Source organism: Quercus robur, chromosome 5 (genome assembly GCF_932294415.1).
Source record: "Quercus robur chromosome 5, dhQueRobu3.1, whole genome shotgun sequence".
NCBI classification, from domain to species: domain Eukaryota; kingdom Viridiplantae; phylum Streptophyta; class Magnoliopsida; order Fagales; family Fagaceae; genus Quercus; species Quercus robur.
Genome location: NC_065538.1, coordinates 21,129,047 through 21,153,142, shown reverse-complemented (window position 1 = coordinate 21,153,142; position 24,096 = coordinate 21,129,047). Strand labels below are relative to the sequence as shown.

At 33.3% G+C, this 24,096-nt stretch overlaps 1 protein-coding gene and 2 pseudogenes across 1 annotated transcript in view; all 3 read left to right on the top strand.

The window, feature by feature from the left end:
* Positions 1–15,616, top strand: part of LOC126724707 (G-type lectin S-receptor-like serine/threonine-protein kinase CES101) — a 33,969-nt pseudogene extending 18,353 nt beyond the window's left edge.
* Positions 1–24,096, top strand: part of LOC126725479 (G-type lectin S-receptor-like serine/threonine-protein kinase CES101) — a 93,087-nt gene that overhangs the window by 26,986 nt on the left and 42,005 nt on the right. The gene's annotated exons all lie outside the window — the stretch shown is intronic.
* On the top strand, positions 17,411–20,278 carry LOC126725487 (G-type lectin S-receptor-like serine/threonine-protein kinase CES101; annotated as a pseudogene).

The following is a 24,096-nucleotide window of genomic DNA, read 5'->3' as shown; positions in this document are numbered from 1 at the left end:
GAGGTACATGATGCATTACTTCTTGCAGTAGACAATCCACTTGAAGATTGGGTTTTGGATTCAGGAGCTTCGTTCCATACCACTCCACACCGAGAAATCATACAGAATTATGTTGCAAGTGATTTTGGTAAGGTGTATTTGGCTGATGGTTCAGCCTTGGATGTTGTAGGTATGGGAGACGTTCGAATATTGTTGCCCAATGGATCTGTTTGGTTACTGGAGAAGGTTCGACATATTTTTGACCTGAGGAGGAATCTGATTTCTGTTGTACAACTTGATGATGAAGGACATGCAATACTATTTGTTGGTGGTACTTGGAAGGTTACAAAGGGAGCTAGGGTATTGCCTCGTGGAAAGAAGACTGGTACTCTGTATATGACCTCATGTCCAAGAGACACAATTGTAGGTGCTAATGCAAGTACTGATACAAGCCTGTGGCACTGCAGACTTGGTCACATGAGTGAAAAAGGGATGAAGATGCTGTTGTCAAAAGGAAAACTACCAGAATTGAAGTCCATTGATTTTGACATGTGTGAAAGTTGAATCTTAGGAAGGCAAAAAAAGGTGAGCTTCTTGAAAACTGGCAGGACACCGAAGGCTGAAAAATTGGAATTAGTACATACTGATTTGTGGGGGCCTTCTCCGGTTGCATCCCTTGGAGGTTCAAGGTATTACATCACTTTTATTGATGACTCAAGCAGAAAGGTATGGGTTTATTTTCTGAAAAATAAATCTGATATGTTTGAAACTTTTAAGAAGTGGAAGGCCATGGTTGAGACAGAAACAGGTTTGAAAGTAAAATGTTTGAGGTCAGATAATGGAGGAGAGTACCTAGATGGAGGGTTTAGTGATTATTGTGCTACACAGGGAATTAGGATGGAGAAGACCATTCTTGGGACACCACAGCAGAATGGCGTGGCTGAGCGCATGAACAGAACTCTCAATGAGCATGATAGAAGTATGAGGTTGCATGCTGGACTACCAAAAACTTTTTGGGCTGATGCTGTTAGCACTACAGCTTACCTGATAAACCGAGGACCATCAGTTCCTATGGAGTTCAAACTTCCTGAGGAGGTTTGGAATGGTAAAGAGGTAAAGTTTTCACACTTAAAAGTTTTTTTGTTGTGTTTCTTATGTTCATATTGATTATGATGCTCGTAGTAAACTTGATGCAAAGTCTAAAATATGTTTTTTCATTGGCTATGGTGATGAGAAATTTGGCTATAGGTTTTGGGATGAATAAAACCGGAAAATCATTAGAAGTAGAAATGTGATATTTAATGAACAGGTTATGTATAAGGATAGGTCAACTGTAGTGTCAGATGTTACAGAGATAGATCGAAAGAAATCTGAGTTTGTCAACTTAGATGAATTGACTGAAAGTTTTGTCCAGAAAAGGGTTGAAGAAGATAAGAAGAATGTAAATTCACAGGTAGATCTGAATACACCTGTAGTTGAAGTCCGCAGATCTTTCAGGAACATTAGACCTCCATAGCGTTATTCACCCACTCTAAATTATCTCCTGTTAACTGATGGTGGTGAGCCAGAGTGTTATGATGAAGCCTTGCAAGATGAGAATTCAAGTAAGTGGGAGTTAGCCTTGAAGGATGAGATGGATTCCTTGTTGGGGAATTAGACATGGGAACTGACTGAATTGCCAGTAGGAAAGAAGGCTTTGCACAACAAGTGGGTATACATAATAAAGAATGAGCATGATGGTAGCAAACATTACAAGGCCAGATTAGTTGTTAAAGGGTTCCAGCAGAAAGAAGGCATTGATTGCACAGAGATATTTCTCCAGTTGTGAAGATGTCAACAATTAGACTGGTACTGGGAATGGTGGCTACAGAAAACTTACATCTTGAGCAGTTAGATGTGAAGACAGCATTCCTTCATGGTGACTTGGAGGAAAACCTTTACATGATTCAGCCAGAAGGGTTCATTACTCAAGGACAAGAGAATCTAGTCTGCAAACTAAAAAATAGCTTGTATGGCCTAAAACAAGCTTCTAGACAGTGGTACAAGAAATTTAACAGTTTTATGCATAGAATTGGGTTCAAGAGATGTGAAGCTAATCACTGTTGCTATATTAAGTCTTTTAACAATTCTTACATCATATTACTGTTGTATGTGGATGATATGCTTATTGCAGGATCTAGCATTAAGGAGATTAATAATCTGAAGAAGCAATTGTCCAAATAGTTTGCAATGAAAGATTTGGGAGCTGCAAAGCAAATCCTTGGTATGAGAATCATTAGAGATAAGGCTAATGGTACATTGAAACTTTCACAGTCAGAGTATGTGAAGAAAGTTCTTAGCAGGTTCAACATGAATGAAGCTAAACCAGTGAGCACACCCTTGGGTAGTCATTTCAAACTAAGTAAAGAACAGTCACCGAAGACAAAAGAAGAAAGGGATCACATGAGCAAGGTGCCCTATGCCTCAGCTATTGGCAACTTGATGTATGCTATGGTGTGTACAAGGCCAGACATTGCATATGTAGTGGGAGTTGTGAGCAGATTCATGAGTAGGCCTGGAAAGCAGCATTGGGAGGCAGTCAAGTGGATTCTGAGATATCTGAAGGGTTCATTAGATACATGTATTTGCTTTACAGGTGCAAGTTTGAAACTGCAAGGTTATGTAGATGCTGATTTTGCTGGTGATATTGATAGTAGAAAGAGTACTACTGGGTTTGTTTTTACTTTAGGTGGTACAGCTATATCATGGGCTTCAAATCTACAGAAGATCGTTACTTTGTCTACTACAGAAGTTGAATATGTTGCAGCAACTAAAGCTGGAAAGGAGATGATTTGGCTACATGGTTTCTTAGATGAATTGGATAAGAAACAGGAGATGGGCATTCTACACAGTGACAGTCAGAGTGCAATCTTTCTTGCCAAAAATTCGGCCTTTCATTCAAAGTCGAAGCATATACAAAGAAAATACTACTTTATCCATTACCTTGTTGAAGATAAACTGGTAATACTTGAGAAGATTTGTGGATCTAAGAACTAGGCAGACATGTTGACAAGGGTGTCACTATTGAGAAGTTGAAGCTGTGCGTAGCTTCAATTGGTCTTTTAGCTTGAGGACATGAGAATGAGTTGCAGGGATGAGGGATTGTTTCTTGGAGGGTAGCGGTTTGATGTTGGTGATTGAACTAGTCTCCAAGTGGAAGGTTTGTTGGACTTTGTGGAGCGTAGTTTTGTTTTATCCGGTTTGACGACCCGACCTGACTTGAATAATATTGCGTGGTTTTTAACGGGAGATTTATTGAGGCTTGGGTCAATAGGCCTAAGCCAAAGCGCTCATGGACAAGCCTTTGGGGGTCCGGGGGCAACGTCCCCGGGAAAGATTTTTGGGCCCATTTCATATATATAAACTGACTTTGCCGTGATTAGGGTTTTGAAGATTGTAGGTTGTTGTTGCCGCATTCTTGAGGGTGAGAGAAAAAAGTATTGTAGCCGTAATTTTTTGTACTCTGTATTCTTCCCTGATAATAGTAAAATCCCTGTAACTCCGTAGATGTAGGCAAATTGCCGAACCACGTAAATATTGTCTTGTGCGTGTGATTGTTTTTTTTTTTTTTTTATGTGTGTTTTCTCTATTTTTTTTTTCTCACATATTGGGAATTTTGATCAAATTCCCTACACACAGACCTACCCATTTCTTAGTTGCTGGGCTAATCATTAATCACAAATTAGTTAGGCAACACTTCTCCTGATGCCTACGCCAATTGAGCATGAAATGTACCATTCTTAAATTTTATCCCCTTCCATACCAGATCAAAAACTGTTTGATAATAGCTAGCAAATCACGAATTGTTTTCCTCATTTTTTCCTATTTTCTACTTTTGCCAGGGCCATCTTATTCTCAGCCAGCTGAAAATTTTGTCCAAGGAAAAGAGCTAAAAGATGGGGATGAACTAGCTTCAGCTAATGAAAATTTTAGATTGGGATTCTTCGAATGATACAACAGAAACAATGAGAAGCCATCATCGGATGCCAATCGAAGAACCCCAATAGCTGACAAATCTAGTGTTCTTACTATTGATGATTATGGGAATTTGAAAATTTCATACAGTGGGGATCAGTCTATAGTACTATGTTCGATTCAAGGAGCAAGTAATACCAGTGCTATTCTACTAGATACTGGCAATTTCAGGCTGCACCAAATTATGAATTCAGATGGATCTACAAAGTGGAATATGAGGCAAAGCTTTGACAACACCACTGACACACTTCTACCAAGATTGAAACTTGGGGTAAACAATAGAACTGGACGCATAATGCTAACTCCAAGCCAGGCTTAGGTGCATCCTAGGTGTGTCATATAGCTACATCACTTGCACGGGAGGTTCCACCTATAGAAGCGGTCCGATATCAATTTTAAAAGAGGGGAAATTGATAAAACCCAACAAACCTCACATTTGTTTAAGGGTTTGTTTAGGATTCGTTTATTTTACTGAAATTAAAAACTTTTTCCTGAAAGCACTGTAGATAAAGGTAAAAATTAGTTGAAATAGTACAGTGAGACTCATGAATAGTACCAAAAAAGTGCAGTAAGACCCATAAATAGTAGCAAAAATAAGCTGAATAGTAAAATAAGCAGACAATTTCATCCATGCCAAACGCATACTTAATAAAAAGGTAAAAAAGACATTAGAGTATGTTTGGATACCGCTTATTTTGCTGAAAAATGAAAACTTATTATTGAAAATACTGTAGTAAAATAATTTTTAAAAGGCAAAACACTATTGCTGCATTTTACTAAAGTTGGCTGGTTCATGAACAATGTTGTGGGACCATAAAAAAAAAAATGCAAAACACACAAACATCTGTTGGCAAACACATGCTAAGGAAAGAATAATAAATTAAAAGTATTTCACTATTCAGCTTATTTTTGCTATTATTCATGGGATCCACTACACTTTTTGGCACTATTCATGGGTTCCACTATATTATTTTAACTAAATTTTACTTTTATCTACAGTATTTTCAACAATAATTTTTCAATTTCAACAAAATAAGCTATAAAACGAAGCCAGCCCTTTTTTATGAGAAAAATCTGTACCTACTACCATTGAAAGCATTTGATTGATTTTATAAATTGAGTTGCCCATTTACAGGCTTCCATTGATAGATAACAAAGACTTTTTAAAAAAAAAAAAATTTATTCTATTTTATTTACTTTATTTGAAAATTTCAAACAAATTATTTATTTGAAGGGAGTGAAAAATTGGATAGTTGACCATGGACTTTGGGATGCCAGTTGCGATTCGTTTTCATAGGTAAGTATTTCCAATAGTTTCCCAGGTCAAATATCTCCAGAATATTAACCAGACCAAAAAGATTTTATCAAGCTTGACAAAATCCACAGCCACCTGACTGAAGAATCAATACTCAGCACAGTTTATCTGCTCAACACAGCAAAGGAATGTAAGGTTTCAAGCTAGATGGAACTCTTTTTCCTTTGATATGTGATTTATTACAACATTGCTTCCTCTGCCCTGTCCTCCAATGGCTAACATAGTAGTAAATCTTCTCTTTATTTACTATTTCACATGGTTCATAGAGGCTGCCTATTCCGAAAGTAATACATTAGTACAAGGCCAACAGCTCAAAGACGGTCAGTATTTGGCTTCTGCTTCAGGGAACTACAAGTTAGGATTCTTTAGTGGCAGTGGAAGAAAACGTATGTAGGAATATGGCATAAACAAGCGGATGTAGAAAATGCCGGCACAGATTGGAAGCCATTGTGGGTTGCAGATTATGGAAGGAACCCCTCCACAAGAGGCAGACGGTATGAACAAGATAATCTAGGTTCCTCGAGAGCAGCTGAGAAGCCAGTGTGGGTCGCAAATCGAAACACCCCAGTCTTGGACAAATCTGGAATTCTTACAATCGGTAATGATGGCCACTTGAAAATCTTACACGATGGTGGAGTGGAAATTGTGCTCTTTTCGGCTCCATTAGTGAACAACGCAAGTGCTACTCTGCTAGATTCGGGCAATTTTGTCGTACACAAGCTGAATTCAGATGGATCTATAAAGCAGGTTGTTGGTAATAGCATGTTTTGTCAATTTATTCAAATTTCTTAAACAAGAGCTCCATGGCAGTTAGGAAACTTTGCTTTCTTCAATTTTTAATTGAGGACCTTCCCACCTAGCCTTATCATAAGCATATTTTCATGTTTATTTTTATTCTCTTTGTTGTCATCAGCTTTGAATTGGAAGCAGCTGAATTTACTATGTCCTTTTTGTCAAGTTCAAGCTGGTAATTTTTGGTACTATATATGTTCATCCATCCGTGCATTATTTTCTTACACAGGTTTTGTGGCAGAGCTTTGACTATCCAACTGATACACTTCTGCCAGGGATGAAAATTGGAATTAATACAAAAACTGGGCATCGTTGGTCTCTAACATCATGGTCAAGTGAGGGAGATCCTGCCTCAGGCTCTTTCAAACTTGGGATGGACCCCAACAATACAAACCAATTGATCATCTGGTGGCAAGGAGAAATCTACTGGGTTAGTGGCCTTTGGCAAAATTCTAGTTTCAACTTGCCACATGTGTTATCAAATGATGTGTACTACCATTTTAGCTACCAATCAGAAGAGAACGAAAAGTACTTCAAGTATTTTGTATATAAAGATGTCTTCTCATTCCAAAGGTTGTCATTAGATACATCGGGGGCACTCTGGGGTATGACTACGAATGGAGCACTAAACATATTTCTCAAATGCGAACCACCATCCTTCCGTGATGGGTGCTTTGGGCGTAAGTATGAAAAGTGTTTTGCGGGCAAAGGGTTCACAGCTAGAAAACGCATCATGTTGTGGAGTGGATTCAAGTTCAACGAAGGGGATAAACTTACTTTAAATGACTGTTAGGCCATGTGCATGAATTATTGTTCTTGTGTTGCCTATGCTTCAACAAATGATGATGAGACTGGCTGCGAGATTTGGAGCCCTTACAGCGGGAAAAACTTCGTGAAGAAAAATTCATATGATTACCGATATATATACTTCCGCCTATCACTTTTTGATTTTGAATCCAAAGGTAAGTCTGCATCATTGTCAAAGCTTATAAAGGGGAAAAAGATAGTTAACAAGTAAAATGATAGAAGTATAAAAGCTTATAAGGTAAGCTTACTTAACGAATACAGATTTGATGCATTAGATATATTATTCTCAAAAGATAAAAGTTATGTTAGGGCCTTTGCTCTTATTAAATATTATGAATTTTAAAACATCAAGTCATATTGATAAATTTTATACTTATCTAAACTCTCATTTTATGACAATATTTTGTTCAGTTTTTGGATCCTACTTGAAGTTACAATACAGTTTAGTTCAACTTGACCAGTTGCCTTAACAGTTTTTAGTACATGTTGCCAAGGGGCTGGGAGGTAGGACTTGTGTCAAATTTGTGAAAGTGTGTCAAAAGTCATTTCTCTGCCATGGGTAAGCATGATTTCTCTAGCTAAGGCCTGCACAGTTATTATATTCCCCCTTTTAGGTGACAGCCAAAAGATAATTTGAAATGCACTCAAAAAGTATTCACTGATATCTTCGGCCTAGAAGCATCTATATTTAATTGTGCTCCACAGTACATTATGTATAACACTTGTCTTAGTGATTGGTCTGTCACACATTTCTTAATTAGATATGCAAACTATTTTGGTCTTCCTCATAAACAACCTGACCTTGATTTACTGTAAAAATGTTCAGAAGAATCATTATTATATGCCGCTTTGTACGTTTTAGATTCGTTACGTGGTAACATCTATATTTTTTTTTCTTTTCATACACATGCAATGCTGCCTAGTGTCAAGATAGGGGTCTTAGCCAATATAGTTGATAGATTCAATGAGCTACTAGTTGGTAGAAGAGGCTTTTACACATTCTCGTTCTTGAATTGCAGTTCCCAGTAAAAGCAGTCGGTTTACTTAAAAGATCAATTATTAGTCCGAATTTGTACGTCTTCAAATAGATACTTTCTATGATGACACACTATGATATAAGTTCCACGAAATTGGCTGAGGCTAATGACATTTGTTCATGTAGGAGACTAAATTGAGTTATTTAATAAATTGAGTGAGATACATTTGTTGGAAAAACACGTGAAAAATACAATTTTGTATCTCATACAAAAACACGTAGCAAAATACAAACGGATTTACTTCATTTATGTGAGATAGCATACAACGTCTGAGTTTTAGAAATAAAGAATAAGAGGGTGTACCTTGATGCAGCGAAATTCAAAACAAATCTATATCTATATATATCTAAAAGCTGAAGCGTAGCATTTAATGCTGATGCGCTCAAGTTGAGCCACATCATCAAACTATTTTCAATATTTTCTCTCACCTTTTTAATTATTTTTATCCTTATTAATTTCCTACTTTACAATTACACATTCTCTAACATTTACTTACTTTTTCCTTTTTATCTCCCCACTATTCTATACCTTAACTTTACAATTTCTCCATCCTTTCATCTTCCTTTTATTTTGACTCTTCTTCTCCCCATTTTTTTACTATAAAAATATATTATTTTCTCTTCCATTCAATCCATATTTTGCTCACACAAAAAGGTGAATACTCTCTCTCTCTCTCTCTCTCTCTCTCTCTCTCTCTCTCTCTCTCTCTCTCTATATATATATATATATATATTCTTTCTTTTGGTGGATTTCTAATTTAGATTGATGAATTTTTATGTTTAACTCCACTTTAGGTTGATATGATTTGGTTATATTCTAATTTTTTATATTTTTATATCGTCTTTGTTTGTTATATGTTATCCTATGAAATTACAAAATGATTTAATGTTATTCTATAACATAACATGACTTGGATAATTTGATGTTCACAACTATACATTTTCTTTTGAATGTTCTTCTACTCATTTTCTTTTATATAATTTTGTTATTTATCTTACATTCTCTTCCAAAAAAATCGGTGATTATTCTCTCTGTCCCTCTCATTAATTATTTCTTGCAACTCTACTTTAGATTGATGATATATATATTTATATATTTTTGGATGATACACTTTGGTGGTGTGTTTTTTGATCTATTTATCACATGTACTCTCTATCCCTCTTATAGTTTTGGTTTGAGTTAATTTTTAGATTTTTTTAGAAGTGAAAATTTGAGTTTATATCAAAATATGATCTGCATGATTATGTATTTGAATCTGTCTATAAATTATTTGAGTAATACCAATCGTAAATTTGTGATAAGGTTTGTTTATCATAATAATTTTCTTAAGAGAATGAGAAATTCAAATAATTAATTTTGGAACTTAAATAACCATAACACACTATACAAAATTTTGAATAATACAAATTACTTGAAAAAAATAGTATTTCTATTTTTTATCACAAAAAAATAATGGAATAATATCAATCAAATGCACCTAAGTTTTTCAAAAAAAAAAAAAAAATCAAAATAATAGAATGATATATTTGTAGAGATGGAGAGATTAAAAATGATTTTAGAAATATCTCCAGTACGTTTTGGATAATAAATCATACATTATATCTTACAGAATAGTTTTATATTCCCACGCATTGCATGGGTCTGCCACTAGTAAAGATTGAACTTGAGAAGCCTTTCAATCTTCACTCCAATGCCACAATTTGCCCAAGATGTATGGTCTCTCAATCAGTTCTATACGTACTTGATTAAGAAAATAACCAAGCGTCTTAAGAAAAACTCTGAATATTTCTCTCTTTTAATCATACGTATATTTCTGCACATAGCAGTTACTTTATTTAATAAGAGTTATTAAATAAATAACTGATTATCTAATTGAGTTAACCTTTTGGGTAGCCTAATTGGGCTTTAGTGTGTGGCTTGGAGTGAGACCAAAAGGGACAAATATCTAACTCTAATGGGCTTTGGACTTATCTCTCAACTCTTGACAAGCCCAAAGTTACCATTAACTATATTTAATACCACTATATAAACATAATTGCACTCTAGACCTTATTAATAAATTATATCCCAAGATTTTATTAAACATTTAACCCCTTCATAAAAATATTCGTAGTAATACAAAGTCATAATGTGTAATTGTCACTTTAAAAATTAATACTTTTTGATCCTTGAGTACTCGATTTAATCTTTTAAGTTATTCATATATATATATTTTGTGAAATCTAATTTTATAAAATATAAACTTTAATAACTCTTTACTAAAGTAGTTAGGCCTAATACTCTGAATAATCAAACCCATTAAATTTATCTCAATGGAATAACTTATATCTCTATAAAAAGACTATGATTTCTATCTCGAGAATATGTGTTCCTTCAACATTACGTGTGGTTGTCCAACATATTGAGATTTTGACCGTTTTTCTAGATCTCACTCCTGATATATTAAAGCAACCTACATTTCATGATCGGGTTCACTATTCCCTCAGGATTGAGAGTTTATGTAAATGAGAAGTCGTGAGATTTATTATTCACTAGTCGCAGATCCGCGAGTTGCGCGTGATAATTTTTTAAATAAAATAATATTTTAGTCCCTAGACTTTATAAAGAGTTTTTTTTTTTTTTTGTATTATTATATTTAATTGTTGATTTGATTGCACTATAAAGTTTTTAATGTCCTCTGTATAGCCATCTCTATTTTATTTCTTACTCCTCTTTACCACCATTTTATTTTCCAAATAACAGTTATTAATTGACATTTGATTTCATTTCTTTTTTTTTTTTCCTTCATTTATTCTTTATTACTTTGTATGTTCCCTTGCTAGTTGTAAATTTTATGGTTATTAATAAGAAATAGATATCATGGATGGCTTAAATAGTTATAGATGTAGTTATGTTAGTGGTATGTCAAAGGTTTTTTTTTTTTTTTTTTTTTTTTTAATGGGGGATGTGGCTGAATTTAAATGTCAAATAAAATGATATGAGAAAAAAATAAAATAAAATACATAACAATAAACACTAACTTATCCAAATAATTCTGTGTAATATAATAATAGTACATTCTTATATACTATTTTTAATTATTTATAATGCAATATGATAATATATAACAATCAAAGTCATAAAATAAAAATAAAAATAAAAAAACTTAAAACACAAAACTAAATCCCATCAACCAAAACAGAGTTCTAAAGAATACAAAACTTTATCAAGCTAAAATAGAGATGCAAGAAGAATAAAAATAAAAATGCACCAAAAAATTGAGGGAGAAAGAGTAGGAAATAACCACCTTTTTGTGAGAGAAAATTATGTAAAGAATGGAAGAGTGAATGACAAATTTATACTAAGAGAATGATAATAAAAAGAAACAAAATAAAGGAAGATAAAAGGAAAGAGGACGAGTGATATCAAGGTAGAATGTTTGGGAAGATGAAAAGGTAAAGAGAAGGAGAAAGGTTGGAGAAAGTGTAAATGTTAAAAAAAATAAGTACAATTTGATGAGCACAATAAAAAATTACATTTTTTTTTATAAACAAAACAAAAAGAGAGAGAAAATATAAATAATTTAATGATAAGGAGGATGTGGTTGGATTTCAATATTGAGTAAAATAGAAGAGAAGGAAAAAATAAGAAAAATTAAAAGATATAACAACAAACACTAAATTATCCAAATTATGGTATGTAATGGAATACTATTTTATTTTTATTTACTATCTTTAATTTTTTATAATGTAATCGGATAAAATTTAACAACCAAATAGCAAGATAATAATAATAATAACTTAAAACACGAAACTAAATCGTATCAACCTAAATTAGAGTTCTTAAAAACACAAAAATTTATCAATCTAAAGTGGAGATGCAATAAAAAAAAAAAATCTACCAAAACATTGAGAGAGAGAGAGAGAGAGAGAGAGAGAGAACCTTTTTGTGAGAGAAAACTATGTGAAGAATGGAAAAGAGTGACAAATTTATAGTAAGAGAGAAGGGATAAGAAGAGACAAATAAAGGAAGATGAAGGGAAAGATGAATAGCAATATTAAAGTAGAGGATAGTGGGAAGATGAAAAGGTAAGGGAAGAAGAAAGGTTGAAGAAAGTGTAAATATTTAAAAAGTAAGTGAATGTAAAAAAAATTATAGGAAAATTGGAAATAAAAAAGAAATATATATAGATATTAAAACCAACAAAAATGAATATGTAAAGTCAATAATCTATATATATATATATATATATTTTTTTTTTTTTTGGTAAAAAAATAGGAATATATAATAAATAATAATTATGTTGCTAATGACGTGGTGATGAGGTGGCATAACAGGAGTTCAGCAATAATAAATGTCACACTTCAGCTTTTAGTAATATATAGATTAAAAACAAAAAAATTTATCAATCTAAAGTGGAGATGCAATAAAAAATAAAAATCTACCAAAACATTGAGAGAGAGAGAGAGAGAGAGAGAGAGAGAGAGAGAGAGAGAGAGAGAGAGAGAGAGAGAGAGAGAGAGAAAACCTTTTTGTGGGAGAAAACTATGTAAAGAATGGAAAAGAGTGACAAATTTATAGTAAGAGAGAAGAGATAAGAAGAGACAAATAAAGGAAGATGGAGGGAAAGATGAATAGCAATATTAAAGTAGAGAGTAGTGGGAAGATGAAAAGGTAAGGGAAGAAGAAAGGTTGAAGAAAGTGTAAATATTTAAAAAATAAGTGAATGTAAAAAAAATTATATGAAAATTGGAAATAAAAAAGAAATATATATAGATGTTAAAACCAACAAAAATAAATATGTAAAGTTAATAATCTATATATATATATATATATATTTTTTGTAAAAAAATAGGAATATATAATAAATAATAATTATGTGGCTAATGACGTGGTGATGAGGTGGCAACAGGAGCTTAGCAGCAACAAATGCTTCAGCTTTTAGTAATATATAGATTTGATAGTTATTGATAGAATAATAAATCTCCTAGTATTCCTGTTCAATATGTTTTATACACTTAAAACATATTAATATATCAACTAGAAGTCTCCACTTCTATGATCAATACAAATCATCTTAATTAACATGTTATAGTCTTCGCAGATGAAATGCCCGATTTTATCACCGACTACGAACTAAGATTTTGAGTTTACAAAAAATTTATGATTTATATATTCTGTGACTAAATCACATACTATGCATCATTTCAAGGACTATATGATAATGTCCAAACATTCATATTACCATTATTTTAGATAATAATAAAACAAGTTTATTACATTAAACATAATGTCATACATGGCATACAATAGGATTTTAGGGCATCAATCCTAACAACATTCAACCATTTCCATTTATCTTGCTTGCACAACGGACGGAGCCACTGGTTTAACTCTCCATCAAATTTAATTTGCCATAGTTATGTTCTAATTTACTAATTTAAATTCAAAACAAGTATTTCATTTGACTTAATTTGGCATTGAAGTTAATATTTAATTTTGTTGTAGATTTTGTCAGTCCTACACATACCCCTTTCTTATCTGAGTTAATGTAAGCATTGAGCATAATCAAGAAAAGCTCTACTTTTCTCTGTTCATGCTGCAGGATCGCGAGTATTATTCCTGTGTATCATCACTGCAATAATAGGAGGACTATTCATACTAGCATTATTATACTATTTTGTATGGATAAAATTTCGTGCAACAGTTATTCTCTTAGTCATAATGACTTAATTTGGTTTGAATGTGAATTTTTAATTTCTATCTTTATATATCGTTCTGTATTAAACTTCTTTCTTCATTTTCTATTTTTGGCGATTCTAAATGTATAAATTTTTTTTTTTGTCTTTTTCCATTTTTAATGCAGCTAAACCACGAATATCGATCACCATTAAAACAATAGGTGGTCTCATTGTACTCATGTTCAGATCCATATACTATGTGACACAAGAAAAACTTAGATCTTTCGGTAATGCCTCAGCGATAATTTGAATTATATACATCTAAATAATTATTAAATTAATGAGTCATCTCTTAGCTTGTCTTAACTGAATTAATAGGGAAGAAAAACAGAGAGAAAGAAATATTATTACATGAGCTAGGAAGAAGAGATGGTAAGAAGAGCCATGAGTTACAATTTTTCAGCTTTGAAAGCATAGCAGCAGCCACAAACAATTTTACATCGACAAGTAAGCTTGGAGAAGGTGGTTTCGGATCTGTTTATAAGGTATACTTCATGACTTTTGATAAAATGATGGAAAAATCAAACATAAGTTGTTAGATTAGGACTAATTAGTTCCTATTTAGGGACAACTGCCTGATGGTCAAGAGGTTGCAATAAAAAGGCTCTCAAGAAATTCTGGACAAGGATTTTTGGAGTTCAAGAATGAAGCTATACTAATTGCCAAACTGCAGCACACTAATCTTGTTAGGCTTGTTGGATGTTGCATTCATAAAGAGGAGAGGATGCTTATCTATGAATACATGCCTAACAAAAGCCTTGATTTTTTCCTCTTCGGTTAGCAAATTTTGACAATTTAGTTAAATTATCTTTCTTTTGATTTCTGTCAATTGCTCACACATATGTACTACTACAGATCCTATGAAAAAAAATATTCTAGATTGGAAGAAACACTTCAACATCATTCAAGGGATCATTCAAGGGCTTCTATACCTTCATAACTACTCAAGATTGAGAATAATTCACAGAGATCTGAAGGCCAGTAACATTTTACTTGATAATGGGATGAATCCAAAGATATCAGATTTCGATATAGTTAGAATATTTGGGTCAAATGATTCTGAAGTAAATACAAACAGGGTTGTCGGGACATAGTGAGTGATTAAACCATTTTGCAACTAAGTGCATGGATATGAATTGCTTATATGCATGTGTTTAATCTATCATTGATTGACAAAGTTTGTTCAAATGTTCAGTGGTTAAATGCCTCCAGAGTATGTGATAAAGGGAGTTTTCTCAACAAAATCAGATGTCTTTAGCTTTGGAGTCTTATTGTTGGAGATTGTGATTTGTCAGAAGAATTATAGCAGTTACCATTCTGAACGGCCACTCAATCTTATTGGATATGTAAGTTCCTAATGAAACTAAGCTTATTTTGTCTATAAACATCTTATCATTCATACGAGTCTTGAAAATGTTTCAGGCATGGGAGTTGTGGGGAGAAGGTAGAGGCTTGGAGTTAATTGATCCAACTTTTGGTGATTTAAATCACACTGATCAAGTTTTGAGGTGCATTCATGTTGGTCTCTTGTGTGTTCAAGAAAGCCCAATCGATAGACCTGCCATGTTAGATGTGATATTTATGATATATAATGAAGCTAATAAGCTACCTGCACCAAAACAACCAGCGTTTTTTCTTGGGAAGAATATGCCAGAAGCAGGAATTGTTGAATGCAGACCAGAAAATTGTTCATCAAATAGGGTATCAATTTCAGAGATGGTAGCAAGGTGAAGGAACCTGGGTCTTTCAATTTCAAGTTTCAACCAATACTGCCGCAAAGCAAATTTTTGCTATTAGGAGCAACAGTTATATCCCATTTTAACAAGATGGTTATGTCATATGTGTGTCACATTTTCATTTTCGAGAGAATCACAGAGTATATATGTCTATGTATATGGTTTTATGCGTACAGTAGTTTAAAATTTATTTGATTATCTTCGTCTTGAGTGTTATTAATTTACACACCCAACACACCCCAAGTCAAAGAGTTTTAATGTTAGCATATGGTTTACAAAAGAGATATGATGCTCTCTAAGCAAAGTAATCATTACCAATAATTGACACCAAATAAGTCCCACATGCCATCCACACACAGGAAAGGTGCAGAATTTTCTAACAATGAATGTTGAAAAAAAGACACGAGTTTTCTTTGACATAAACCTAAGTAGGTCCACGTCAGGGTGTCACACGTGATAAACAAGTTGAAACTTTGTTATATTTGTCACGCACAAAAAGTCTATAATAATTTATAGGGTGTTCAAATCGAAGTTCTTCCCAAATGGGAGCATTTTTGATGATGTTGTACCCGCAAAATGCTCATACGCTTGGCGAAGTATAATGCAAGCTAGGGAGGTTGTTCAGAAGGGTGCTATTTGGCGTGTTGGGGATGGACTATCAATAAAGGTTTGGGAACATAGATGGTTACCTGATCCTGCTCACAGTAAAATCCTATCTCCTAGACTGAATTCTGCTATCTCACAGGTTAGTGAACTCTTTCTACCTAATGCAAATCTTGGAATGTGGATTTGATTGATCATACTTTTATGAGTTGGGAGGCTGAAGAGATTAAACGGATCCATGTCAGTGGACTTGGTTAGGATGATTCTTTGGTTTGGCCATTTACCTCACATGGGGAATATTCTGTCCGAAGTGCATATCATATGCTTGTTTCAGATTCAGTTATGGCTGAACAAGCTTCAACTTCGTCGGGGGAGTAGAAGGTTTGGAAGGGCATTTGGCGTATCCGTGCCCCAAATAAAATTCGTCATTTTATATGGAGAGCTGTCAAGGACTCTCTGCCAACCAAGGAGAATCTGCACAAGAGACACATTCCACTAGATGTGACTTGTTCTCTCTGTGATGAGCATCAAGAAACAGCTTTGCATGCTCTCTGGTAATGTGATCAGGCCAAGGCGGTTTGGAAATCTGAGATCAATTTTGCTGTGTTGTATGAGACCCAATTTCGGACATTCATGGACCTGTTTGAAGCGGTACTGGGCAGAGGATCGGTCTTCCATGTGGCCTGGTTCTCTACGATTGCTTGGAGCTTATGGCAGAGACGCAATAGGCTCCGAGAAAAGCAACCTTCTTGGCCCCTTCACGAAGTCAGCTTGCGTGCTAAGAATTTGGTGTCAGAGTACTTTGAGATCCACAAGCACCCACCCAAGATTCAGAGGAGAGCTATCCCGACTCGCTGGCTACCTCCACCTGAAGGCTTGTATAAAGCCAACTTTGATGCAGCCTATTTTGGCAACTCAGGCATGGCAAGTATTGGAGTTGTTGTTTGTGATAGTGAGGGGGAAATAATTGCTGCCCTTTGTCAGAAGATTCGTGAGCCTCATTTGGTGGATGCTGCTGAAGCTTTAGCATGTAGTAGAGCAGTTGCTTTTGCAAGGGAGCTAAGTCTTTTCACTGTGATTGTTGAAGGAGATAGCATACTGGTTGTGCAGGCAGTCACTAACAAAAGAGAGAACCTAACACTTTTTGGTCATGTATTTAAAGAGATTCATGGTTCATGTTCTAGTTTTACTAGGATTAGTTTTCAACATGTTAGGAGGGAGGGCAACAAATTAGCTCATGCCCTTGCACGAAGAGTAGTTCTATCTGCTGACACTGTTGTATGGGTGGAAGAACTACCCACTGATTTGGAGGATGTATTCCAAATGGATTCGGTTGATTTATAAAACTTTGCTTACCTGATTCTCCCAAAAAAAAAAAAAATGTCAATAATAAAACCAAAAGAAAAACAGGTCAAAAAAGCCAGCAGGTTGGCTTCTAGCAATATACAATTAACGAGTAGGACTACCTTATCATCTCTCGTCTCAAAATTGTCCGTTGATGACTAGCAAAGGAAGGACTATCTTGCTCAGTTTGATTTATTTCTTACTGATTTAGACACACATTCTGAGACAGATATATTGGTACAAGGCCAAAAGCTTAGAGATGGGGAGCGCCTGGCCTCATCTGGTGGAACATTCAGGTTGGAATTTTTTAGCCCAGGTTCTTCAAGAAATAGGTATGTTGGAATTTCATTCAACATTGCTGATGGAGTGTTGTTAGTTGCCAATAAGAAGGTGGTGTGGGTTGCCAACGAGACAACCCAATTGCTGACAAGTCTGGTATTCTTATGATTGATGAATTGGGTAGGCTGACCATTTCACATAGTGGCGGCAGTCTCATTGTGTCAAATTCTGTTCAAGCAGCAAATAATGCTAGTGCCATGCTACTGGAATCAGGCAACTTTATATTGAGAGAGCAGAATATAGATGGATCTACAAGGAAGGTTTTATGGCAAAGTTTTGATTACCCTACGGATACCCTTTTGCCTGGCATGAAACTAGGAATGATTGTGAAAGCTACAGATATGTCACTAACTTCTTGGATAAGTGAAAACAACCCAGCCAAAGGTACTTTTACCCTTACTGTTGGTTTCAACATGGATGGTAAAAGTATGTTGGTCATTTGGTAGCAAGGGAACACCTATTGGATTAGCGGCAATTGGCAAAATGGGCATTTTGAATTTGTGCCTCGGTTGTCCAATGAGAGGCATATCAGTTCTAGTTACATTTCAAAGGAAAATGAGAAGTACTTTACATATTACTTGAATAAAAATCGTACATTATCACGATACATGAAAGATTTCGCAGGTGCAATACTAGAGATGACAGGGCTGGCACCATTTGGTGCCAGTGCTTGTTCCTATGGTTCCTATCCCGGCTGTGTGAAGCAACAACTGCCAGCGTGCAGGAAGCCTAATGATTAGTTCGAGCAAAGAAAAGGTGTTATGTCTGGTGAAGGATTCAAGTTTGATGGAAATTACAACATGAGTCTCTTCGATTGTCGGGCAAAGTGCTTGAATAATTGTTCTTGCATTGCTTATGCGGCCACGGATTACAACCAAACTAGCTGTACAATTTGGAGCGAAGGACTGAATTTCAAAGAAAGCAACAATTCTTACAGCATGGATCTCTATTTTCTTGTGCAAGAAAAAGGTAAATTTACCTCAGATGTGAGCCTTCCCCCCAGTAGTTTAATTATTTAGACATTAACCCTCTATGATGATAGCTTTGGCACGCTTCTCATAATACACACACGTGAACATGTTCTGCACATAGGAATGGTGGTAACTACTATTATTTGTTTCTGCAGCTATGTGGTGGATATGGTTTGTCCTATCTGTGACTGGGATTGTTGTTCTACTAGTGTTGTGCTTGTTATACAATTTCATTCAAAGAAAATGTAAAGAAAAAGGTAATCTCTCCGAACAAATCAAAATAATGTATGAACATTTCTAGTTATGAATTAATTATAGTCACTTTTGAGTTTTACTATATGATTAATAGGCGAGGGGAAAGCAGAGCAAGAAATCTTACAATGTGAGTTAGGAGCTAGCACAAGTCATGCTTGCATATCTAAGAAGAGAAAACTATTTGAAAAAGACAGGAAGAAGACTAGTGCATTATAATTTTTCAGCTTTGAGAGTATAGCAGAAGCCACAAACAATTTTGCGACTACAACTAAGTTAGGAGACGGTGGTTTTGGGCCTGTTTATAAGGTATACTTCAGAGACCTTTTAAAATAAAATGATTTAAGAATTAATCATAAATTGAAATATTAAGGATAATTTGTTAGTTATTTTTCAGGGAATATTAGCGAATGGTCAAGAAGTTACAATAAAGAGGCTCTCAGAAAGTTCTAGACAAGGAGTAGTGGAATTCAAGAACTTATATTAATTGCCAAGCTGCAGCACACTAATCTCGTCAGACTTGTTGGGTGCTGCATTCAAAGAGAAGAGAAGATGTTGATATATGAGTACATGCATAATAAAATCTTGAATTTCTTGCTCTTTGGTTAGCAAATATTCACTCTTAAAATTCGACAATTTTTTGTTTTCATATTATTCAATGCTTGTACTTACTTCCACAAATTGCTCATGGGTAGATCGTATGAAAAATGATCAATTAGATTGGACAAAATGTTTCAAAATCATAAAAGGGATTGCTCAAGATCTTCGTTACCTTCATAAATATTCTAGATTGAGAATAGTACATAGAGATTTAAAAGCAAGTAACATCTTACTTGATGCTGAGATGAACCCAAAGATTTCTGATTTTAGCATGGCAAGAATATTTGGGCAATTCATTTTCTATGAGACCAATTCATTTTCTATTCGAGATATAACTTTGACATTTCTTCTTCTCTTTTTCAGGCATGGGAATTGTGGAGAGAAGGAAAATGCTTAGAGTTTGCAGATCCAGCATTAGTTGATTCCTATCCATTAAATGACGTTTTGAGATGCATTCACATAGGTCTTCTGTGCGCACAAGACAGTCCAATTGATAGGCCTTCCATGTCAGATGTTGTTTCCATGATTACTAATGAAACTGTGTCACTAGTTCCACCAAAACAACCAGCATTTTTTATCAACAGGAGTTTATCCAAAACCATGTTGGAGAATTTCTCCATAAATAAGGTATTAGTTTCGGAGATGGAGGCTAGATGAAGAGCCAGTTACTCTCGTATTTTTCTACCAACACAGCTGTATAACAAATGGTATAAGAAACAATATACCAAATTAGAAAATAAAATAATTGATAAGAGTTTTTTTATTTTTTATTTTTTTTTAAGAAGTGTTTTTGGCCCTTAGTTAAGCTGGTTGGGTATGTTCAAGGTCCAATTATGCCAGGTCTATAAATTTATACATACTTCTTGATAGATAAAAGGTAAACACTAACTTTCTATAATCTTTCAATAAAACTAATCATGATTAACTAATCTTAATTCTTTCTTCTCAAAAAGAAAAAAATAAAAATAAATAAACTAATCTTAATTCAAGCTAATTTATTTGTATCCATAAAACATACTCCTATATTTTATTATCATTTATCCCATACTAATCAATATATCAATATATTACTAAAAGCTGAAGCGTGGCGTTTATAGCTGCTGAGCTCCTGTTGCGCCACCTCATCACCACGTCATTCGCCACATAATTAATATTTATTCCTATTTTTTTTACAAATATATATATATATATATATAGATTATTAACTTTACATATTCATTTTTGTCGGTTTTAACATCTATATATAATTAATATTTATTCATATTTTTTTTACAAATATATATATACTTATATATATAAATAGATTATTGACTTTATATATTCATCTTTGTCGATTTTAACATCTATATATATTTCTTTTTTATTTCCAATTTTCCTATATTTTTTTTTTTTTTTTTTTTTTTACATTCACTTATTTTTTTTTAAATATTTACATTTTCTTCCCTTTCTTCTTCCCTCACCTTTTCATCTCCTCACTACCCTCTACTTTAATATTGCTATTCATCCTTCTCTTCATCTTCCTTTATTTGTCTCTTCTTATCCATTTCCTCTTACTATAAATTTGTCATTCTTTTCCATTCTTTGCATAGATTTCTCTCACAAAAAGGTTCTCTCTCTTTCTCTCTCTCAATGTTTTAGTGGATCTTTATCTCTCTCAATGTTTTGGTGGATTTTTATTTTTTATTGCATCTCCGCTTTAGGTTGATAAAATTTTGTATTTTTAAGAACTCTAATTTATGTTGATACGATTTAGTTTTGTGTTTTAAGTTATTATTATTATTATTATTTTGCTCTTTGATTGTAAAATTTTATCCGATTACATTATAAAAAATTAAAGATAGTAGATAAAAATAAAATAGTATTCCATTACATAGCATAATTTGGATAATTTAGTGTTTATTGTTATATCTTTTAATTTTTCTTATTTTTTTCTTCTCTTCCATTTTACTCAATATTGAAATTCAACCACATCCTCCTTATCATTAAATTATTTATATTTTCTCTCTTTTTGTTTTAAAAAATAAAAAATGTAATATTTTACTTAAATTCAAATAAAAGAAAATTGTGCTCATCAAATTGTACTCATTTTTTTCTTAACATTTACACTTTCTTCAACCTTTCTCATTCTCTTTACCTTTTCATCTCCCCAAAAATTCTACCTTGATATCACTCTTCCTCTTTCCTTTTATCTTCCTTTATTTTGTTTTTTTATATTATCATCCCCTTAATATAAATTTATCATTCACTCTTCTATTCTTTACATAATTTTATCTCACAGAAAAGTGGTTATTTCCCACTCTTTCTCCCTCAATTTTTTGGTAGATTTTTATTTTTATTTTTCTTGCATCTCTATTTTAGCCTGATAAAGTTTTGTATTCTTTAGAGCTCTATTTTGGTTTATGGGATTTAGCTTTGTGTTTTAAGTTTTTTTATTTATTTTTTATGTCTTTGATTGTTAAATATTATCATATTTCATTATAAATAATTAAAAATAGTATATAAGAATGTACTATTATTATATTACATAGAATTATTTGGATAAGTTAGTGTTTATTGTTATGTATTTTATTTTTATTTTTTTCTCATATCATTTTATTTAACATTTAAATTCAACCACATCCCCCATATATATCATTAAATTATTTATATTTCCACTCCTTTTTTATTTTTAAAAATTTTAAATATAATATTTTGCCTAAATTAAATAAATAAAATTGTCCACATTAAGTGGAGTAATGATAGGGAAACACTCATTCTCACACCCAATGCATCAAAGGAAGAATGAAATACAAAACAAATCAAGTTAGAAACACTAAATTAAAAAAAAAAAAAAAAAACTAATAATGCATATTTAATGTCATAGAATCATCATCAAATTTTGGAAAATGATAGGTTGCCAGTGGAGAGAGAGAGAGAGAGAGAGAGAGAGAGAGAGAGAGAGAGAGAGAGAGAGAGAGAGAGAGAGAGAGAGAGAGATGGTATAGAAAAAATACCAATACAAAGTAATAAAGAGTAGATAAAGAAAAAAAAAAACAAAACAAACAAACGTCAATTAGTAATCGTTGATTGGAAAACAAAGAGGTTGTTAGGAGAAGTAAAAAATAAAATAGAGATTACCGTCTGGAGAACATTAAAAACTTTACAGTGTAGTAACATAAACCGTTTAATTCACTTAAAAAATTAAATCAACAATCAATAATTAAATACAATCATAGTACTAAATTTAAATTTAAAACTAATCAAATTCTAACTATGGAAACCATATTAATTATAACTAAAAAAGAGATGTTCTCTGATAGTAGTAGAAATTGAATAAGAAATAAAGTTAGAAAATTTAAAAATCCATTTTTTGACATTTCATTTAACCTTATTTATAATATATATATATTTATATATATAATTTTCATGCACTATTACTTTCGAAAATCTAATGAACAATGCTACCTCTCATTTATCGTCTTTGTTATGCAAATTATCAGTTAGTAAATATATGATAATGGTAAGAAGCGTTACAAATGAGATCACTAAAAAAAATATAAAATTAATTAGTCACTATTATTATGGAGTAGTAGTCTATAATTTTACGCATCCAAAAAAGTGGAATATATAGAGTTTTTTTAAAGGTATGTGTAAAGATTCACTATGTGTGTGTGTAAAGGTTAAAAAAAAAAAAAAAAAAAAGGGTATATTTAAGGTTTTTGTTAACTTAAAAACTAATGAAAATCAAATGGTTAATAACTAAAATTATAGTATTAATAAAAAATTTAATGAGACCATCCTAAAAAAATTACGGCGCGCAACGCGCGGGTATGCAACTAGTTAAAATAAATTAGGCACAGAACATTCTTCTATTTTGTAACTCAAAGACTTAATAGACCCAAAAGATTATATCTATTCAAATGCACAAGCCGTTAAAAGCTCCTCTGGCTCTAGAGATCAAATTGACCAATCACATAAACCCTCTTGCGGATTCAAATGTACAGTCAGTTTCGCAATCACTTTTACAAGCTATACTCCCTGCAGCCTAAAGCATTCTTCATTGCCTGCAAAAAAAGGTCGAACCATGACCAATTTTGAACCCAATTTTCCCATTTCACAATTGAATATGACTCTTAATCGCCAAATCCCAACAAACCAAATCCTGGGTATTCAAGAGAAAGCGTTTATTTGGGCAAAAAGTTGAGTTTTTGGTGATGGTGATGATGGGTTTTCAGTACTTTAATGGTGGCTGTGAAAGTGAGCTGGTTGGGTAGGCGTGGATTAGTAGTGTGTAGTTGTGAAGCGTGGAAGTTGAAGACATTGATGGGCGATGAAGATCGATGGAGCTGTAGCTGTAGTAGGCAGTAGCTGCTTTGTGCTTCAGTATTGGTGCACTTTGGATCTCACCATTACTCCTGGAGTCCTGGGCATGATCTGCTGGCTGCTGCTACAAGATTTTTTTTTAAGGTACGAGATTTATGTTAGAATATGTGAGGTTCAAGAACAATAATTTTGTTTATAGCCTAAGCTACAAGTCGTTTATTTATTAGCCGATAAACTACACGTAGTTTCTGTATAGTAGAGTTAGGTAGTGCTAGATGACAGATG